Source organism: Crocuta crocuta, unplaced genomic scaffold (genome assembly GCF_008692635.1).
Source record: "Crocuta crocuta isolate KB4526 unplaced genomic scaffold, BGI_CrCroc_1.0 scaffold149, whole genome shotgun sequence".
In the NCBI taxonomy this organism is placed as follows: domain Eukaryota; kingdom Metazoa; phylum Chordata; class Mammalia; order Carnivora; family Hyaenidae; genus Crocuta; species Crocuta crocuta.
In genome coordinates this window covers 3,751,161-3,773,296 of record NW_027551561.1, presented here as the reverse complement: position 1 = coordinate 3,773,296, position 22,136 = coordinate 3,751,161, and the positions used below count along the sequence as shown (strand labels likewise).

The following is a 22,136-nucleotide window of genomic DNA, read 5'->3' as shown; positions in this document are numbered from 1 at the left end:
CTCGCCGACTGACGCGCCGAACGGGCGGCTGGCGGGCGGGCGGGCGGCTCGGCAGCAGCGGGGCACAATGAGCGCTCCCAGTGCGCAGGCGCCACCTGTCAGCAACCGCCTCTCCCCTCGGCGCGCGCCGCCGCCTCGCCGTAACCCTTGAGTTGCCGGAAGCCGGCCGGTTGTTTGCGCCTCTGACCTCCGCCCCTTCCCGGGTTTCCTCCTTTGCTGTGGAATCGCGCGGTTCGCCGGCGCTGGGAGGCTGTGAAGTGGGGTGGGGGGAGGGGCCCCGGGCCTGGGAGCCGCTGGAGTCCCCTCTCCTGAGAGACGACCATTTTCTGAGGTGGGGGCGCACCGCTTAACCGATCTTAGAGAAAGGAAACGGAGGTGAAAATCCTGAGGCAAACACGTTGTCTAGTGAGAAAGGACTCCCCGGGGCTTCAAAGGCTTTCTCTAGGCGGGAGTGAGACTTACTGGACTTGAGACCCTCGTGGCGCGACGAGGAGACGAGTTTATCCCCCTTTGACCCGGCTCTCGGGGGCTTTTTCTGAGCTTGATCACCCTCTGTCTCGGATTCCGTGTTTTATGATGAGACTTTATGAAAGAAAGAAAGCAGGCTTTTTAATCTTCATGGTACCCTCACGCTTCCTCTATTACCCTGGCCCCTGTCTAAGGACTCATTCATTCCTTATTCCTAAGGTGAGAGAGGCTGTATGAGCCCGGGAGGCCGAGAAAGCCGGGCTCACAGAGTTGTAAGGGTCCAACCTGCTATTTACCTCCCACTTGCTTCCTGCTGAGAAGAAATTCTTTTAAATAGCATTTGCTCCTTGAGATGTTTTTTCTCCTTCGGCTCTAGATTTCATTATTTCATAGACATATGTGAAATGTAGGTTATTAAATATTTTACAGGAATAATCTAAAAGATAAACCGTCGGCATGGGGCGGGCGGGTGGCTTGGTTGGTTAAGCATCCGACTTGGGGTCAGGTCATGATCTCACAGTTTGTTGAGTTTGAGCTCCACATAGGGCTCTGCGCTGACAGCTTAGAGCCTGGAGCCTGCTTGGGATTCTATGTCTGCCTCTCTCTCTGCCCCTCCCCTGCTTACGGCCTGTCCCTCAAAAATGAGTAAACGTAGGGGCGCCTGGGTGGCTCAGTTGGTTGGATGTCGGACTTCGGCTCGGGTCGTGATCTCAAGGTTTGTGGGTTCAAGCCCGGCATCAGGCTTTGTGCTGATAGCTCAGAGCCTGGAGCCTGCTTGGATTCTGTGTCTCCCTCTCTCTCTGCTCCTCCCTTGCTTGCTCTCTCTCTCTCTCTCAAAAATAAATAAACATTTTTTAAAATGAATAAACGTAAAAAAAAAAAGAAAAAAGATAAGCCATCAGCAGACCATAAGCAAAGAAAGTAATGAAAAATCAAGATTTAAAAAGGGGGAGGGGTGGAATCTCACTATGCAAATAACATTGGTTATTTGCACAGAGAGAGTTGGCAAAGCTATTTCTCAATTTGAGTGGATGTTCTGGAATATACCACCATCTATATCAAAGCTGAGGAAACAGGCATTAAGGAGTTTACAGTTATTAAAGCCACCTCCTCCAGTTTGTCACTCAAACTCTCTTGGGTTTCATTGCTTCCTTTAAACTGACAGGGCTGTCATGTGCTCTTTCTGGCTGCTGTATGGTTAAGTGCCACTGGAGCCCTCTGTGCTGAGCCTTTGTTCTCTCCCTGGGGCTCTGCGGTTGAAATAATTAGCAGGGAGGTTCCATCAAGAATCAGACACTGAGGGTCCCTGTACTGTACAGTCCTGTGTAGAATGAATTGCAGAGAAGCCAGCTGGTAGGCTTTTGCCCCCTGGTGGTAGTCAAGAGTGCCTGCGAGACAAAAATTAAACAAAGATAATATGGTTCACAGATTAAACAATCTGACTGTGTTTTTCCCAGAGCTGCGAAGTAAACAGGAAAAGACAAGACAAAGTTCAGAAGTAAGAACTTTGAACCAATGCTTAGGAGACCACACAGGAAGCAATATGCATAGCTAAGAAATATACATAGCTGAAAGCTGAATGAACTCAAATGAAACATGCGGTTTATAAACCAAAGTATCGTTCTAGAAAAACTATTATATAAATCAATAGGTCTTAGTAATGTATGTTGATTTTCTTACTGACTCAGGATAGCAAAACTGCTTATTTACTTTTGTGTCAACACAATATTAAGAAATTCTTTTGGTAGATGGGAGAATTCCATTAATCTCCCAGTGCGAAAGATCACTACCATAGGAGTCAGAAGACCTGGCTTCTACTGTCTTCAGATTCTGTGTCTCCCTCTCTCCCTTACCCTCCCCTGCACCTGCTGTCTCTGTCTCTCTCTTAAAAACAAATAAAACATTTAAAAAAATTTAAAAGAAGACCTGGCTTCTAGTTCCAATTCTGTAAAACCTTATGTAAATGGCTTAAACGTTTTGAGCATTTGTTTCTACAATGGAGCTCTAACTCACAGGATTCTTGTGATCATATGAGATAATGCATGGTAAAGTGCAGTATAAACTATAAAGCCTTGTATGTAATTAAGATAACTTTATTATTCTTTGAAGTATGTTCCAAGTTCAGTCAGCTTTTGCTGAATGTACCTATGTGTAGAAAATAGCATCAGGCAAAAAGGGACTAAAAAGGACTAAAAAGACATATGATTCATGCCTTTCTTACCGGTGAGAGAAGCAGACTAGTGGTCAAGAGATGTGTCATCTGTAGGAAGATATAGAACATCTCTGTTAAACATATCTGAGAAGACAAAATCCTGGTCAAAACTGGAATTATAAAAACAAGTTGGGATTATAAGGTACCCAGATTCACATTAAGTATTTGTATCAGGAAATTAATTTGTTAATTTGCAGAGGAAATCTCTCTTCCTGGCATATAACCTTTTAAGGAAACTAAGATTTGGAAATTACTGGTCCATGTTCATTAATTTATTCACCATTAATTGAGAAAATACTGAGTGTGTATTATATAATAGACACTGTTTTAAGAACAAAATAAAAGTCTATCCTCAGGGGCTCAAAGCCTGTTAGCAGGGAAAAACCCACCAAATAATGACAGTATGGCCTAGAGGCACTGTGGATTTAGTCACCTCTGCTAGGCTCCCAAGGGAGACACATATACAGGAGAAGTCTAGTTATGTGCAAAGTGCTTTCGAAACACAGGAAAAGGTCTGGGCAAATGTACACTTTACAATATTGCCTTTCAGGCTTTGGCTGCAGAACTAGATCAAATTTGAAATCTATATTGTCTTCCCTGGGCTCCACCCTGGTTTGTACTTTCTGGTGATCTGAGGAATTATTTACTTCTCCAATAGAGAAAAGACCCTAGAATCCTCTTAGTATGTTAGTTGAATTTGAGAAGAGAGAGGCCAAGAGGAGGATTCCCAAAAGAGGGAGCCAGAGACAGAAGTCCGCCTAGTTCTATTTATAGCCCCTTTATTCTTCCCACCTGTGATAATGGAGGCCTACTTTTGCTATTGGAATTCCTTTAACCTTTAACTTGTGACATCATTTCTTTGGGTGTGAAATTACAGGGAAACTTTTGCAATTCTTGAGTCACTTGTTTCTTAAGCTATGAGAACTTGATGAAAAGTATTAACTATCTCTCCAGAGAGATAGACTTGCGCGTTTCACACACCCACTGAATCCATTGAGAGGCCCCAGGTTGAGTCCTGCTCTAAAGCTAAATGTAACCTGGTGTAGCCCCTCTGGAAAACGGCGTGGAGGCTCCTCAAAAAATTAACAATAGAACTCCCCTATGACCCAGCAATAGCACTCCTAGGAATGTACCCAAGGGATACAGGAGTGCTGCATAGGGGCACATGGACCCCAGTGTGCCCCAAGCAGCACTTTCAACAATAGCCAAATCATGGAAAGAGCCTAAATGTCCATCAACTGACGAATGGATCAAGAAGATGTGGTTTATCTATACAATGGAATACTACATAGCAATGAGAAAGAATGAAATCTGGCCGTGTGTAGCAACGTTGATGGAACTCGAGGGTGTTATGCTGAGAGAAATAACTCAGGCAGAAAAAGACAGATAACCACATGTTTTCACTTAAAAGTGGATCAGGAGAAACTTAACAGAGGACCATGGGGGAGAAGGGGAAAAATAGTTGGGGAGAGGGAGGGAGGCAAACCATGAGAGACTCTTGAATACTGAGAAGAAACTGAAGGCTGATGGAAGTGGGGGAGAGGGGAAGGGAGGTGATGGGCACGGAGGAGGGCACTTGTTGGGACGAGCACTGGGTGTTATATGGAAACCAACCTGACAATAAACTATGAAAGAAAAAATAAAACAAAGCTAACGCAGTGCTTCTCAACCTTTTTCCATATAATGACATCCATAGAAATAATGATATTTGTATAGCATACTGGGATAAATTTAAAGGAGATTTGGAGGCAACTATAATGGAGTGTGGTGAAAAGATGTATTTATATAATATAATGAGAAAAGAAAATTAAAGTATTCAGGATATGAAACATTGAATTTGTAAAAACTTCCAAATAAAGTCTTCTCAAAAATTTAATGAAAAACTTGAGATTGCTTCTATAAACATAATGTTTTTTTTTATGTAGGGATTTAAAAAACATTATTACAATATTATTGACTATACTCTCTAAGCTGTATTTTTCATCTCCATGACTTATTTATTTTATAACTGGAAGTTTCTGCCTCTTACTCCCTTTCACCTATGTCACCTGAACCCCTATTTCCCTCCACTCTGGCAACCACCACTTTGTTTTCTGTATTTATGAATCTATTTCTGCTTTTTGTTTATTTGTTTTGTTTTTTTGGATTCCACATATAAAGAAATCATATAGTGTTTGCCTTTGTCTGACTTATTTCACTTAATTTAATACTCTTCAGGTCCATCTATGTTGTTGCAAGTGGCAAGATTTCATTCTTTTTTTATGACTGAGTAATATTCATATATAAAATATTCATATATATGAATGCATTCATATACATAAGTATATATAAAGAAGATGTGATACATATACATATATATCATATCACAATATCACATGTGATATATATATGACATATAGATATACACACATCTCCTTTATTCATCTGTCTATAGATGAATACTTGGATTGCTTCCATATCATAGGTATTATAAATGCTGCAATAAACATAGGGGTGCATATATCTTTTTAAATTGGTGTTTTCACTGTGTTTAGGCAAATACCCACTAGTAGCATTACTGGATTATATGGTAGTCCTATTTTTAATTTTTTGAGGAATATCCATAATATTTTCCATAGTGGTTGCACCAATTTACATTCCCACCAACAGTGCATAAGCGTTCCCTTTTCTCCACATCCTCACCAACACTTGTTATTTCTCGTCTTTTGATGCTATGCATTAAGACTGGTGTGAGACAATATCTCACTCTAATTTTGATTTGTCTTCTCCTGATGATTAGTGACAGTGAGCATCTTTTCATGTGTCTGTTGGCCATCTATATGTCTTTGGAAAAATCTATATATCCTCTGCCTATTTAAAAAATTTTTTTCTTTAATGTTTGTTTATTTTGAGGGAGAGAGAGACAGAGTACAAGTGGGGAAGGGGCAGAGAAAGAGGGAGACACAGAATCTGAAGCAGGCTTTAGGCTCCGAGCTGTCAGCACAGAGCCTGATCCAGGGCTTGAACTCAAGAACCACGAGATCATGACCTGAGCTGAAGTCGGACGCTTAACCGACTGTGCCACCCAGGCGCCCCTACCTATTTTTTAATCAGAGTATTATTTTGTTAGTGTTGACTTGTTTAAGTTCTTTGTATAATTTAGATATTAACTCTATTGGTTATATCATTTCCAAATATCTTTTCCCATCCAGTGGGTTGCCTCTCTGGTTTGTTGATGGCTTCCTTTGCTGTGCAAAAGCTTTTTATTTTGTTGTGGACTCAATAGTTTATTTTTTGCTTTTGATTCCCTTGTTCAAAGAGATATATCCATAAATATGTTGCTAAGGCCAATGTCTAAGAGTCTACTACTTATGCTTTCTTTTAGGAATTTTATGGCGTCAGGTCTTACATTTAGGATTTTAACCCATTTTGAGTTTATTTTGGTGAATTAGGTAAGAAAGTGACCACTTTCTTTCTTTTGCAAGTAGTTGTCCAGTTTCCTTGGCACCATATATTGAAGAGACTGTCTTCATTGAATATTCTTGCCTCCTTTGTCAAAAATTAATTGATCATATACATCTATTTCTGGGTTCTCTATTTTGTTCTGTTGATCTATGTGTCTGTTTTTCTGCCAGTACTATACTGTTTTGACTGTTATAGTTTTGTAGTGTATCCTGTAATCTGGGATTGTGATACCTGCAACCTTTGCTCTTCTTTCTCAGGATTGCTTTGGCTATTCAGGGTCTTTTGTAGTTCCATACAAATTTTAGGATTATTTGTTCAAAATCTGTGAAGAATGCCATTGGTAATTAGATAAGGATTATGTTGAACCTGTAGATTGCTTTGGGTAGTGTGGACATTTTAACAATATTAATTCTTTCCAATCCATGAACGCGGTATATCTTTCCATTTGTTTGTGTTATCTTCAGCTTATTTCAACAGTGTATTATATTTTCAAGGTATAGGTCTTTCACCTTATTGGTTAAATTTATTCCTAGGTATTTTACTCTTTTTTGGTGCAATTATAAATGGGAGTGGTTTTTTTATTTGTCTTTCTGCTACTTTCTTATTAGTTAATAGAAATGCAGCAAGTTTCAGTATATTAATTATGTATCCTGCAATTTTACTGAACTCATTTATTACTTCTAATGGTTTTTTGGTGGAGTCTTTAGGGTTTTCTATATGAGGTATCATGTCATCTGCAAATAGGGGTAGTTTTACTTCCTTACCAATTTGGATGCGTTTTTTTTTTCTTTTGTCGGATTGCTGTGGGTAGGACTTCCAGTGTTATGTTGAATAAAAGTAATGAGAATGGACATCCATGTCTTATCTTGATCTTAAAGGAAAAGCTTTCAGTTTCACCATTAAATATAATTTCAGCTGTGGGTTTTTCATTTATGACCTTTATTATGTTGAGATATGTTTTCTCTAAACCTACTTTGTTGAGAGTTTTTATCATGAATGGATATTATATTTTATCAAATGCTTTTCTGCATGTACTGAAATGATCACATGGTTTTTATCTTTCCTCTTGTTAGTGTGATCTATCACATTGATTGTTTTGTGAATATTGAGCTATCTTGGAATAAATCCAACTTAATTGTGGTGAATAATCCTTTAAACATATTGTTGATTTGGTTTTGGTTTGCTAATATTTTGTTAAGGATTTTTGCATCTATGTTCATTGGTGGATTTTGGCCGTAGTGTTTTTCTTTCGTCTACTAATGTCGGGCTTTGCTTGTTCTTTTCCTAGTTCCTTTAGGTGTAAGTTTACATCATTGTTTTGAGCTTTTTCTTGTGTCTCAAGGTAGATTATAAACTTTCTTCTTAAAACTGCCCTTTGCTGTGTCCCAAAGATTTTTGACCATCGTGTTTCCATTTTCATTTGTCTCCATGTACTTTTGTTGTTGTTGTTTAATTTTTATTTCATAATCATAAACTCAACTCTGCAATCCAGCTAGACCTGGAGGAGAGTAAGGAAAATATGGAACCCATAGAACTACAGTGACAGCACAGATTATAGGATATTTCAAGTAGATGGGGGTGATGGGGTGCACTCTTGAGCTACAGAAGGAATGGTCTGGTAGTTAAGATAAAACACAAGTCAAATTTATTAGATTTATCCAGTCAGCAATGGTGATCTTCTTGCTGGTCTTGCCATTCCTGTACCCAAGGTGCTCCATGGCTTCCACAATATTCATGCCCTCTTTCACCTTGCCAAAGACTACACGCTTGCCATCCAATCACTCAGAGGAAAAACTGGGAACCATTTGTGTTGGGTCCAGCATTTGCCATGGACAAGATGCCAGGACCTGTGTGCTTCAGGATGAAATTCTCATCAAATTTCTTCCCATAGATGGACTTGCAGCCAGTGCCATCATGGCATGTGAAGTCACCACCCTGGCACATAAATCCTGGAATGATCCTGTCAAAGCAGGAACCTTTATAACCAAATCCCTTTTCCCAGGTGTTCAGAGCATGAAAAGTTCCCTGCTGTCTTTGGAACTTTGTCTGCAAACAGCTCAAAGGAGACACGGCCCAAGGGCTCACCATCCACAGCAATGTCAGAGGACATGGTGGGGTTGACCATGGCTGGGTGGCATGGGCAACTCTGGGATGGTGACACCTGCAAGGCTGTCTCCATGTATTTTTTGATTTCCTCTTTGATTTCTTTGTTAACCATTGGTTGCTCAGTAGCATGTTGTTTAGCTTCCATGTGTTTGTATTTTTTCCAGTTTTTTTTTCCTTTGTAATTGATTTCTAGTTTCATATTGTTGTGGTCAGAAAAGATGCTTGATATGATTTCAATCTTCTTATTGAGACTTGTTTTGTGGACTAACACATGATCCTGGAGAATGTTTCATGTTGCACATGAAAAGAACATCTATTCTACTGTTTGGGGGTGAGATGCTCTGTACATATATATTAATCCATCTGATCTAATGGGTTATTTAAAGCCACTCCTTCCTTATTGATTTTCTGTCTAGATGATGTATTCATTGACGTAAGTGGGGTATTTAAGCCCCCTACTATTATTGTATTACTGTCAATTTCTCCCTTTATGTCTGTTAATATTTGCTTGTATTTAGGTGCTCCCATGTTTGGTACATAGATATTTACAATATCTATCCTCTTGTTGCATTAATCCCTTTATCATTGTGTAATGCTCTTCTTTTTCTCTCATTACAGTCTTTTCTTATAAGTCTATTTTGTCTGATACAAATATTGCTACCGCTTTTTCCACTTTCATTTGCATGGAATATCATTTTTATCTCTTCACTTTCAGTCTGTATGTGTCTTTAGGTCTGAAGTGAGTATCATAGACAGCATATAGGCGCATTTTGGTTTTTTTATTCTTTAAATCACCTGATGTCTTTTGACTGGAGCATTTACATTTAAAGTAATTTTCGATAGGTATGTACTTATTGCCATTTGTTGTTTTCTGGTTGTTTTTCTAGTCTTTTGTTCCTTTCTTATCCTCTTGTCCTCTTTCCTTCTGGTTTGATGGCTTTCTTTAGTGTTATGATCAGGTTTATTCCTCTTTAGTTTGTGTATCGTAAGTTTTTTTAATTTGTGGTTACTATGGGGTTCATATTTAATGTGTATTAGCAGTCTATATTAAGTCAGTCACCTGAGTTCACATGTATGCTGAAGAACACATACTAAAGGCACTAAATTTTTACTCCCCCTCCATGTTTTATGTATGTGATATCATATTTTACATCTTTATTTTGTGTATCCCTTGACTAATTTTTTGTAGATATAATTGATTCTACTATTTTTGTGGTTTAGCCTCCTTACTGGCTTTATAAGTGATTAATCTGTTACCTTTATTGCATGTTTGTTTTTACTAGTGAAATTGTTTCATAATTTTCTTCCAGTTATGATCTTTTCATTTAAAGAATTCCCTTTATTTTTTTTCAATTAAATATTTATTGAACAAATGCAGGACAAACGAAGCGGGGTAGGAGGAGATAGTCTGAAGATACAATAAACCCCTCCAAATATTCAGAAGGCATCACGCAAAAACTGAAAGACTTGTTCAGTATTTCTCCAAAAGGCAGAACTTGAACCAAAGGATAAATATAAGCAACCAGTAGGCTGCAGGACAGTTGTGCAAAGTGGATCACTTATCTTAATAACTTCTTTGCCAGTATAATGCATTCCACCCTACGGTTCCCTGCCTCTGAGAGGAATATTACATCTAATACGTCTCCTGAAGGTCTTAAATAGTCACATTTCATGGCAAACCCTTCACTGCCAGTACACTGGATGTACTAATACTACCAGGAAAAGATGTGATGGTCTTTTGTTCCTCATCTACATTTCAGCATTCTGTGTGAGTGATTTTCAGGAGGTGAGGAGAAAGGAGAGCACATTCTCTGAAGAGGGTGGATTGGAACCCACAGCAGCTCAGATATTGCCTCTGGAGACAGTCCTCCTCAAATCCCACATGAATCACTGTAACTGTCAACCATCGGTGCAGACGTGGGTGTGCTGTGTGCTACAGTAGGGACAAACAGTTGACAACCACTGTCCCACATGAAGCAGGAAAGCTGTGTTTTATAGTCATTAGGAAATATAAACTGCATAATACTGACAGGCTCCATCCAAATTGTTAAATATTACAAAATGAGAGTTGTTGCAACAACTATTCAGGATAATGTTTAAGGACAAAATATATACAATACACTTTATATATGTAGTTTTTCACATACTCAGTAGGGAATGCTGAGGTGCTAATCCATCCAATAAATTGAAAATTAAAATATTACATTTTTATATTTGTCAGTATGCAGGATTCTGAAGGTGGATCTTGAATTCATAATAATATATCAGTTTTCGAGGGAAGCCACATAATCGGTCAGTGTGGCTAACTGCTGCTCATTGGGGATTGGTGGAACTGGGGCAGGTTCTGATAAGGGAATAAACCAGTTGAAGGAAACATCCAGGGCCCCTGCAACTGGCTTTTTGGACATAACATTCTTGTGGCAGAGTGGGCCTGCCATCCTTGTTCTAATGTACCTTTCACAGCCTCTTCCACAGGAGCCCGACAAAGGCTGCAAAATCACTGGCTCTTTATGGAGGTGTAGGCTTGAGCAACCAGAGTGAAGGCTCTTCTCTTTGTGGCATCTCTAAGTGCTTCCGTGATAGGCTGGACCATCTCAGACCACTGGTGTGTGTCGACGGTCATGTAGATCCCAGGGAAACCTCTCTGCCAGATTCTTTGTCCACCTGACCAAATTCCCCCAAATTCAGAATTTGCAGATTCTATAGTATCCTTTTCCAAAGATATCTTGCATTATACATGTCACTGTGGAGCAGATATAAAGCCAACAGCTGACCATACACTGGGGATGTAGCAGTTCCTCCAGGAGCCTCAAGCTCCCAGTTCTCACACTGATCCAGCAACTTGTTGAAATTAAGGCACTTTCTGCCATCACCACCACTGGCATCTTCCCAGCCAGTCCCACCTCAGCACCTTCCCAAAAGTGGACCCCAGACGGTCCCTTGGCCATCGCACCCACAGTAAAGTACTAAAGAATTCCCTTTAGACAAAAACAAAAAACAAACAGAAAAAGAAATTCCCTTTAACATTTCAAGTCATCATCCAGAATTTAAGAAGAGAGAAAGATTTTCCCAGATAAACAAAAGTTAAAGAAGTTCATGACCGCTAAACTAGTCTCACAAGAAATGTAGAGTTTTAGGATTGAAATGACAGCACGTAATTCCTGAACAAGACAATTCAACAATGATCGCTTAGTAGTCATTATTGATGAGAAAATAATTCATGCAACTAGGTGATAAATTTAAAACAATTTGCACAGCAATGAAAAACTTACAAGTATAAATCATATTTGACTCTATTCGCTCTTACTTTTTTTCCCACTGGCAAATGTAAGGTGGCACTATCTTATGATAACATGACTGGTTTTAGAATTCACTTTTTCATATTAAGTATATATTACAAAATAATGATCAAGCTCTAATTTGCAGAGTATGACTGTGTTATTAAAATTAAAATCCTGCAGCTAACTTGGATGTAACTAAAAGGACACATCAGCCATAAAGAAAAGGAAGAATTCAATATATACAAAGAGAGAAATTGGGAGTTGAGTCCATAAAGAGTATCTTGCACGCCTCCCTGTGTTTCCTGGCCATATCTTAGGCTGTGAGTCTTGCCCCTTGGGTACCTGGACCATGCACTCTTCCGGCAGCTCCAAGGCTCAGTGTTTGTGACAAGCGGCAATACTTACTGCAACTGGCTTTGGAAAGTGATGCCCTGATAATAGAATACTCCTTGGTTTTGCTCTTTTGTTAAAGGATACTTGCTTTAATAAAGCAAATTCTTCATTGTGCTTGCCTCCTGTGGGACCATGGGGGACACCAGAATGTATCATCAGTCTCTGATTATTTTGGGCTACTCTCTGAGAAGCCTTAGAACAAATTGCTTCTGGCCAGGGGTGAATTATGTAGAGGCACCAACCACCCCAGTCCTTTCAGGCCACTTGTAGGGCTGAATAGGTAACTATCTTGCGGTACATCTGTAACTCATTTGTTATATACTAAATGAAGTGTGTCACTTAAAAGACTATGGTTTATATAGCTAAGCTTGTTAAAACGGGGGAAAAAAGAAATCATAGTTTCTGTTTTTAATAATCCAATTTCTTACGTTTGAAATTGCAATATAACAATTACAAAGTAATATAACTATAAATTAGTACAGGTGGAATATATAATAACCAGAGAATGATTGAGTCATGTATTGCCTTCACCTGGTTGTAATTTTTCTTAAACTTTAATAATCTGTTGCTAACTTTAATAGTCAGTGTCCATACAGGAAATGGAAATCATACCATTTATTTGAAGAGATAATTTAACAAGAATTGTTAACTAGATATAAAGTGAAGGAGGTGACTATAAAGCTAAAAAGAGATATCCAAGATATTATAGAGGGAGCAAGTGTTACCACATCTAGAGCTGGGGAAAAAATGAAGCAAAGGAAAAAACTTACAGACGTAGAGGAGTGACCCCTCAGAGCTGAAACTCAGATCTCAGAAGATGCTGCTCAGCTGGTGTGGGGGGTCTCTGAGCTTAGAGAAGGCACTCTGTGGGACCCAGACCTCTAAGGCAGGAACGCTGGCTGGCTGGTGCTGATGTCTTTGAGTTGATGAAATGTACAGAACTATAGAAAAACTGCAAACTGGATTCAGTTGATGCTGCAGAAAGGGCCTGCTGCTACCAAGATGAAGAATCATTGCTGGGATAAAGCACACAGGATCCAAAAGGCTACAGGAAGCAGTCTTGGGGTGGACAGGAAGGAACAATTCTCTTGCCCTTCCTCAGTCTTGGGGTCTCCCTCTGCTGCCACCAATTAACAGAACTTAACAGAACCACCTGGCAAGGCAAAGAAATGTGGTTTTCAGAGTCCCAGCTCCAGCATCAAAGAAGAATACAAAAGGGTGAGTTGAGAGCTGAGGTAAGAATGTAGTGACTGGCATTTGACTGATGTGAAAATTGATACCAGAAATGGAGTTTATCTTTAATCCTCTGGTTTGCATGTATCTCATGAAGATAGTTAAAGACCTTGCTTCTTCCTTCACCTCATATCCAATGAGTATAATGTCATCAATGTAGTGGGCCAAGTCAGTGCTGATTGGAAGGTCAAGATTCTCAAAATCTCTATGGACTACGTTACGGTAGAGAGCAGAAGAACTGTTGTAGCCCTGGGGCAAGACAGTGAAGTTATATTCTTGGCTCTGCCAAGTAAAATCCAATAGCTTCTGGTGTTCTCTGCCAAGTTGTATGGAGAAATGAGCATTTGCCAGGTCAATAGCTGCATACCAGATGGCGGGGGTGCGTTGATTTACTCCAGTAAAGATATTATATACAGAAAGTAGCTCCAATTGGAGACCTCACCTGATTAAATTTATAATAATCTATAGTCATTCTCCAAAATCCATCCACCTTCTTCACAGACCAAACAGGCAAGTTAAATTGGCATGAGATAGGTTTTATCATTCCCTGCTTCTTTCAAATCTTTATTGGTGTTACTAATCTCTGTAAATTCCCATTCTGCCATCCCAGGAAAGCCATAATTTTTGTTTATTCTCCTGGTGTACGTATATGTGGAATAGGGGAGTTTCCCTTCATACTATAAACCTCCTTTTTTCAGGATCAGAAATTCTGATCTGGGATTCTAAACTGAAAATTCTGTCCGTTACCATGTATCCTAATTATACATCCAGGAACTGATGAAATCACTACAGAGTGGTTCTATGGATTTACTTAATCCACTGTGATTCAAACTTGAGTTAAGGCTTAATTTCTTTGGGGATGGGGGGTGAGGAATGGTTTAAATAGGTGATAGGAATTAAAGAATGCACTTATTGTGATGAGAACAGGGTGATGTATTGAATTGTTGATTCATTTTATTGTACAGCTGAAATTAAAATCACACTGTATGTTAACTAACTGGAATTAAAAAAAAAACTTTTAAAAAATAAAGAGAAAGTGCAAGGACTAAGCTCTGGGAGCACTCCAATATTAAGAACTCTAAGAAAAGACGAGTAACCAATAGGCGAGAAATTAAAAGCAACTAGGAAAGTGAAAGAAAAACTCAGGTATTGCTATCCCGGAAGCCAAGTGAAGAAAGTACAGGTTTCCCCCACTATCTCAAAGTACGACGTTCCTTTGAAACCTGTAAGCTAGAATAACATAAAGCAAAGAAGCAATTAACATTTATTTATATGGAAAAAAATTTTGAACATTCCTAGACCGACAAAAATCAACTCTCTTAGGCTTTTCTGTTTCCTTAGGACACATCTTGTTAATGGATGCACAAAATATGTCGAGATAAAGTACAGATGCTTCAGACACAGTTCAAAGCTACAGTTGCTGAATGCTGAGCTGCTGAGTGTGGCTCATAGGAAGGAGCTTAGGGTGCAGGCTGCCTCTATAATCGCTTCCTGCAAAACAAATGCTGAATGCTATTTTTGCTTTTTGCCTGTTTTTGTAAAGGCAAAAATCCTGTTGGATTTCTTTCCCTTAGGGAAACCAGGTGGTGGTCAGTGCATCACCAAGATTAATGTTCAGTTATGACCTCAAGACCTAACTCACCGATTGACCCTAATTCAACTGTGTTCAAACTCTTCATCACCACTGGGAGAAATGGTGCAAATCTTAAAGGACCCTGCACCCCAAGTCATGCCGTGGGCATTACAACAATACTCCTTCATGAGACTCTCATGTTGTGCCACGTGCAATTCAATAATACTTTGCTAGACATCCCAGCAAGCAAAGTCTTCCATGTCCATGCAGATTTCAGAATGGAGAAAGATCATTGTGAAGATTCAGATGTCCTCCAGAAGTTCCTGGGTTCTCACCAGATCATCCTCTTTACCCTCTTTGTGATGCTGTTATAACAGTTTTTGTCTTCTGGCATACAATGCCTTCTTAAACAAGATACAGATAATTCCAGTTGTTTATGTAGCAATTCTAGGAATACCACAGCCAGGTTCTTAGACCCCCACATATTCTGCCCCACTCTTTCATGACTCTATAACCCCCACCACCCCAGAGTCAGCTACAACATTGGCTATGGAGTATAAGGCACTAACCTCCACTTGGACAAGTCCCCTTAACTGTAGAGGACTGGAGATTTCTAGCACTAAACCAGGAGACTAGCAGCAATCTCTGTACTCATAAGCCCCTAAACAAGGGTTTTGAGAACTGATTAGATGATCCTAAGCTGTTCCATAAAAAGAAAGAGAGAGAGAGAGAGAGGGTCTCAGTTTCTCACCTGTCCACCACAAGCTCACACTTAAATTGGTGGACTGCAGTGGCATTTAGAGTCCCCAGAAATTAACATCAATTTAGTGCCAATATTTAGAAATCCCTGAAAAACATGAATATTTCTTTTTCCCTGGCACATAGTCATCTTAGGAGATGGCCACAGCTCCTTGTAAAGATGACCTGGAGGAAGAGGTAGCCTCCGTTAGGGGGATGCAATGTTGCCTTCAGTTATGGGGCTTAGGCCTGGAAACTGGTAGAGGTCAGAACTCTCTACTGTGGTGACTAAAGTCATATTTTGGGCCACCATATATGGATTTTTTTTTATACTAAATGTTGGTGACCAACATTTCGGTAGGTTGGCCATCTATTTTATTCCTACAACTACCATAATCATTTAGCCACAGAGATCAGCGAGGGTCAAAAATATTTTGATTACCACTATATTTCTACTTGCCTCTCTCTCTCTTTTTAAAAAAATGTTTATTTATTTTTGAGAGAGAGAGAGACAGAACATGAGCAGGGGAGGGGCAGAGAGAGGAAGACACAGGATCCTAAGCAGGCTCCAAGCTCTGAGCTGTTAGCACAAAGCCCAACATGGGGCTCGAACTCACCAACTGTCAGATCATGACCTGAGCTGAAGTCAGACGCCAAACCCACTGGGCCTCCCAGGTGCCCCTATATTTCTACTTCTCTTTATGGTAAATGTGCCTACTTTGTCTTTGGTGGTTAAACACTGAGATTTAGCCTCTGCTACTCTGAAATGAGTCATCCCACATGCCTAACCTACAGAAGAAAACCACTATAGAGCTTTTCAAGGATTTAAATTCTCCCATTCACTAATATAATTTTCAATGCTTTAGTAAGGGGATGTTCCCAGAATCTTCCCAGAGGATATACTTGGAGGGAGTGGATGTGCAGGCCAATATGTGATAAATCTACTCCAACATTCCTATCTCCCTAAGTCTTTGGATTTCTTCCTGCACTACGCCAGGGAAGTTCCAGTATCTGAATTTAAAACACAGGCCACTGTGGAGTTCAAGTTTCAGTGAATTTACCAAATAAACGGTTTGCATTGCTTACAGCTGTAGATGCTAAGACATTAAATCCCTAATTTCTGATAAGTGTACCCATATTAATAAATTATAACCAATTCAGCATTATATTCTGTGCTCCTTGCTTAAACTCCCTTAGAGTATACTCTCACATATTTTCTGGGTTTTTGTCATCATATATGGAAATCCTGAGAATCTTTTGCTGTAAAAGCTACTTCCTCCTGGTCAGACTTTGTATTTGCCCTGCTGGAGCACTTGAACATCTGACTGTAGTTATGAATCTACTAGAAGTAAGAGGTGGCTGTGGTGAGTCTTCAGGAAAATGGACGTCCCCTAGCAAGGAAATTGCCCCTGATGAGATTATTACAAGGTTTTCAATTTAGTGAAGGCTAGTCTCCACAAGTACAGGAGGTTGTACTGCCTTCATTTGCAAGAGAAGCTTAGAGAGACTCAGGAGTTTGAGATTATTAGTCTCCTAGTTCCACTAAATGTTGGAAATTTGGAATGAGGTCCCTCTTCCAATCAGTGACCTAATTTTCGCATGAGTAACTTGGATGGGATGTGAATTCAGTTAATACTGTAATTCTGAAACCCATAATTCTTGATGAATTGACTACCATTCTATAATGACTTTCTTTGTCTCTTGTTGCAGCTTTTGGCTTAAAGTCTGTTTTGTCTGATGTAAATATAGCTAGCTACCTCTCCTCCATTTTGATTTCACTTGCATGTACTATCTTTTTCTATCCCTTCACTTTGAGCCTGTGTGTGTTCTTAAAGCTGATGTGAGCCTCTTGTTTAGGCAGCACATTGTTGGGTCTTGTTTTTCATTCATCCAGCCACTCAGCATTTTGATGGAAAATTTAATCCATATGCATTTAGAGTAATTATCAATAGGGAAGAACTTAATCATGTCATCTTGTTAATTGTTTTCTGGCTGTTCCATAGTTCCTTCGTTGCTTTCTTCCTCTCATACTGCCTTCCTTTGTAAACTGATGATTTTCCAGAGCGGTATGGTTTGATTACATTCTTTTTATCTTTTGTGCATCTACTGTGGGTTTTTGATTTGTGGATACCATGGAGCTTACATAAAACATCTTATAGATACAATGGTTTATTTTAAGCTGATAACAATTTAATTTCAATTACATATAAAAACTCTACCCTTTTACCCTCCCATTTAAAAAAAATAATTTATTTTGGGATGGCGGGGGAGAGGCAGAGAGAGACGGAGAGAGAGAATCCCAAGCAGGCTCCACACTGTCAGCACAGAGTCCAGTGTGGGGCTCAGTCTCATGAACCATGAGATCATGACCAGAGCCAAAACCAAGAGTCTGACACTTAACTGACTGACCCTTCCAGGCACCCCTCCCATTTTGTTTTTGATGCCACAATGTACATCTTTTTATATTGTATATCCATTAGTAAATATTGTGGCTATGATTATTTTTAATACTTGTGCCCTGTAACCTTTATACTAGAATAACTGATTAGCACACTACCAGATTACAGAATTAGAATTTTATGAATTTGACTATATAATTAAATTTACCAGTATGTTGTATATTTTCTTGTTATCTTTTTTTAAAATTTTAAAAATGTTTTATTTATTTCTGAGAGAGAGACAGTGTGAGCAGGGGAGGGTCAGAGAGAGAGGGAGACACAGACTCTGAAACAGGCTCCAGGGTCTGAGTTAGCTGTCAGCACAGAGCCTGACACGGGGCTCAAACCCACAAACCGTGAGATCATGACCTGAGCCAAAGTCGGACGCTTAACCGACTGAGCCACCCAGACGCCCCTATATTTTCTTGTTTTCATATTACTAGTGTCCCTTCACGCCAGCTTGAAGAACTCCTTTCATCACTTCTTGTAAGGCAGTTCTAGTAGTGGTGAACTAACCTCAGCTTTTGTTTGACTGGGAAAGACTTTGTCTCTCCTTCATTTCTGAGAACTTTGCTAGATTCTTGGTTACTTTAAGTATATCACCTCACTCTCTTCTGGCCTGTAAGGCACCACTAAGAAATCCACTGATAGTCTTATGGAGCTCCTTTGTAAGTGGCACACTTTTTTATTTTTATTGCTGCTTTCAAGATTTATCTTTGTCTTTGATTTTTAAAAGTTTTATTATAATGTATCCTGGGGAAGATCTTTTTGGGTTGAATTTGTTTGCGACTTCGTGAACTTAGATGTGCAAATATGCCCCCAGATTTGGGAAGTTCTCAGACATATTTTTTAAAATAAGCTTTCTGCCCCTTTCTCCCTCTCCTTAGATTCTCATAATACATAGGTTGTTTCTCTTAATGGTGTCCCATCAATCCCACAGGCTTTCTTCATTCTCCTTCATTTTTTCCCCTTTGCTTTTCTCTGACTGGATCATTTCAAATGATCTATGTTCCTACTGGATATTTACCCAAAGAAAATGAAAAAACACTAATTTAAGAAGATGTATGCACCCCTATGTTTATTGTAGCATTATATACAAAAGCCAAGGTGTGAAAGCAACCCAAGTGCCCATTGACAAATGAATGGATAAAAATGTCACACACACACACACACACACCACACATATGAATATTACTCAGTCATAAAAAAGAATGAAGTCCTGCCATATGTGACAACATGGATGGACCTAGAGGGTATTATCCTAAATGAAATAAGTCAGAGAAAGATAGATACTTATATATGGAATCTAAAAAAAAAAGCCAAAAAAACAAAAAGCAGAAACAAACTCATAAATACAGAAAATAAAGAGATAGTTGTCAGAGGACGATATTGAGGGATAGGCAAAATAGGTGAAGGGAGTGGGGAATACAGACTTCCAGTTATGGAATGAATAAGTCACAGGGATTAAAGGTACAACATAGAGAATATAGTCAATGGTATTGTGATAGCATTGTATGGTAACAGATGGTTCCTACACCTATAGTGAGCATAGCATAATGTACAGACTTGTCAAATCACTATGTTGTACACCTGAAATTAATGTAATATTGTGTGTCGACCATACTTCAATAAAATAATAATAAATCTGGGTTCAGATTTACTGACTCTTTCTTCTGCTTGTTCTCATCTGCTATTGAAGCTCTTTATTAAATTCTTCATTTCAACCTGTATTCTCCAAATCTAAAATTTCTGGTGTTCTTTTTTATATTTTCTCTTTGTGGAGCTTACTTCATTCTTATATGGTTTTCCTTATTTCATCAAATTGTTTATCTGTGTTCTCTGCTAGCACTCTGAGCATCTTTAATATAATTATTTTGAATTCTTTATTAGGTAATTTATGAATATTTACTTCTTTGGGGTCCATTACTGGATGTTTACTATGTTCCTGTAGTGGTGTCATGTTTCCTTGATTCTTATGATACCTGTCACCTTCATACGTGTTTGTGCATTTGAAGAAGCAGTTACCTCTTCCAGATTTTATGACATGACTTTGGTGAGGAAAGACCTTCCCCTGTGGCTGGGGGCATGCTGGCACAAGCTGCGACCCTTGGTCTAGTACTGCAGGATGCCAAGTGTGAGGGCATGTAGCATCTGTCGATGGGGATAGATGGAGGTGGCATGGTGTCTCATTGGCTCCAAAAGCTATGGTCCATGACATCAGTTACATGATCCTTAGTGAGAGCTACAGGCAGTCCACAATGTCTGCAAGGACTGTTGGATTCTTTAATGGCACCTCCAGTCTAGTGGCTAGGGACCATGCCAGGCAGTGATGGTGGCCATAGCCAGTGGTGTGCACCCTCCTAGCTATGGGGCCAGTTGAAGGGGCTGGCTGCAGGGGCCAGTTGCAGACAGATGTGCAGTGGTGAAGGCTAGGGGCCTCAGCAGGTGCTGGGGCCAACTGCAGGCACACAGGCACATGCAAGGGCTCTGGTTGTCAGTGTGTACCTGTGTGACCATCGGGGCCAGCTGTGAGCATGCGTTTGGCAGGGGAGGCCAGTGATGGGAGTTGAGGCTGGTGTCTTGCAGGTGTACAACTGTAGGGTTAACTGCAAGTAAGTGGAGCTGTTCAGACCAATGACAGGGTTAGGGTTCAGTTCAGGCCCACCAGCAACTGTACAGATGTTGGCTGTTGGCGTATACCTGTGGGCCTGCAGGAGCTTGCCCAGGAGTAGAGGCTGGGAATGAGAGTCAAGCCAGCAGCGTGCAGGTCAATAGATTCAGGAGTCTCCTGCCATTCTCCGCAGTTATCTCTATCTTACACTGGCTTTTCTTTCTTAGCCTTACTTTCAAGTGTTCATCAGCAAGGGTTTATCCTTAGCTTTTGTTTTCCATCTCTTAGAAGATATTGGGTGAGCTCCACTAGCGTCTTCCTGCAAATGCATCTTTCTGTCAGTACCCAGGAGTTTAAGACTCATGAAATCCAGCTAAATGACATTTCTTATCTTCTGTTAGTCTGACAAATCAGAATTGTGTATGATTACTTTCTTATACTGGGGAAACCCCTTCCTCAAGGATAACTAGCTACCCTTTCATATATGACTGACAGTCCTGCCAATCAAGATGTCAAATGCTGCAATTCACCAATTTATAAATCTATTGGGAGTACATGTAAAAGACTCTTATCAGATTCACAAAAACTAGGCCTCATAGATGACAATCTAAGTAGAATGACTCTAGAATCTCATGGGTGGAAATGTGAGGTGTGAAGAGTGCTATGCACTACGAGTAATTAAAATGCAAATTAATACTGTTCAGACTGGGCAGTGCTTCTATCATTATCCAATGGACCTGATTCTGCATAACTTCCTACCAGTGCACCACAGTATATTTCAGTGGCATTAAAATTTACTGAGAACTTCTATCAAACTATTGAGCAGATATCTTAAATGTGTTAACACCTACAAACTCAAACTTTTATCATTCCTCCAACCTATTTTTCTCTCCTTTCCTTATTTCATTTAATGGCATCACGATCCATTCAGCCTTGTAAATATTAAAAAAATACTCAGTGAATCTTAACTATTTTTCTCTTTAGATCCAATTTTGCTCCCAATCCTGATCATCATACCTGCTTTAGTGTAGGTTTTCTCAGAACAGACTCTGACCCAAGGAGTTAAATGCAGGTTCACTTGGGAAGTGTTTCCAGGAAACAATGATAAGGGAGTAGGGCAGTAATATAGGAAAGTGAAGGAAGCCTGTACTATTGGACAGGTTTCACTGAGGCAACTGAGGCTCTATCCCACTGGGGAACTCTGGGAGACAAAAATGTTCCACCCATGAGACTATATGCAACTTCTTACCCATCACTGGCTGAGGATTTCTCCTAGAAAATATCAACTCTCAGTCACTTATTACCATCCCACAATTTGGACTTGCACAAGCCCTCAGACAGAATTGCAGGTGCTTGGAGTCTAAGACCATCCGCATGTACTGAAAAGTGAAGCTGAAGGCATATAGTTAGGGTATGGGCAATGTCTGGCAGAATGTAGACTAGAGGGACACCTGGGTGGCTTAGTCGGTTAAGCATCCGACTTTCGCTTGGGTCATGATCTCGCGGTTCGTGGGTTCGAGCCCCGCGTCGGGCTCTGTGCTGACTGCCAGCTCAGAGCCTGGAGCCTGTTTCAGTCTGTGACTCCCTCTCTCTCTGACCCTCCCCTGCTCACGCTGTCTCTCTCTCTCTCTCTCTCCTA

The 22,136-nt window shown here is 39.9% G+C and overlaps 2 pseudogenes; both read right to left on the bottom strand.

Annotated features, from left to right (window-relative positions):
• Positions 1-7,746: 7,746 nt before the first annotated feature.
• On the bottom strand, positions 7,747-8,249 carry LOC144219670 (peptidyl-prolyl cis-trans isomerase A pseudogene; annotated as a pseudogene).
• Positions 8,250-10,494: 2,245 nt separating this feature from the next.
• LOC144219813 (COP9 signalosome complex subunit 8 pseudogene) lies at positions 10,495-11,115 on the bottom strand (annotated as a pseudogene).
• Positions 11,116-22,136: the final 11,021 nt, after the last annotated feature.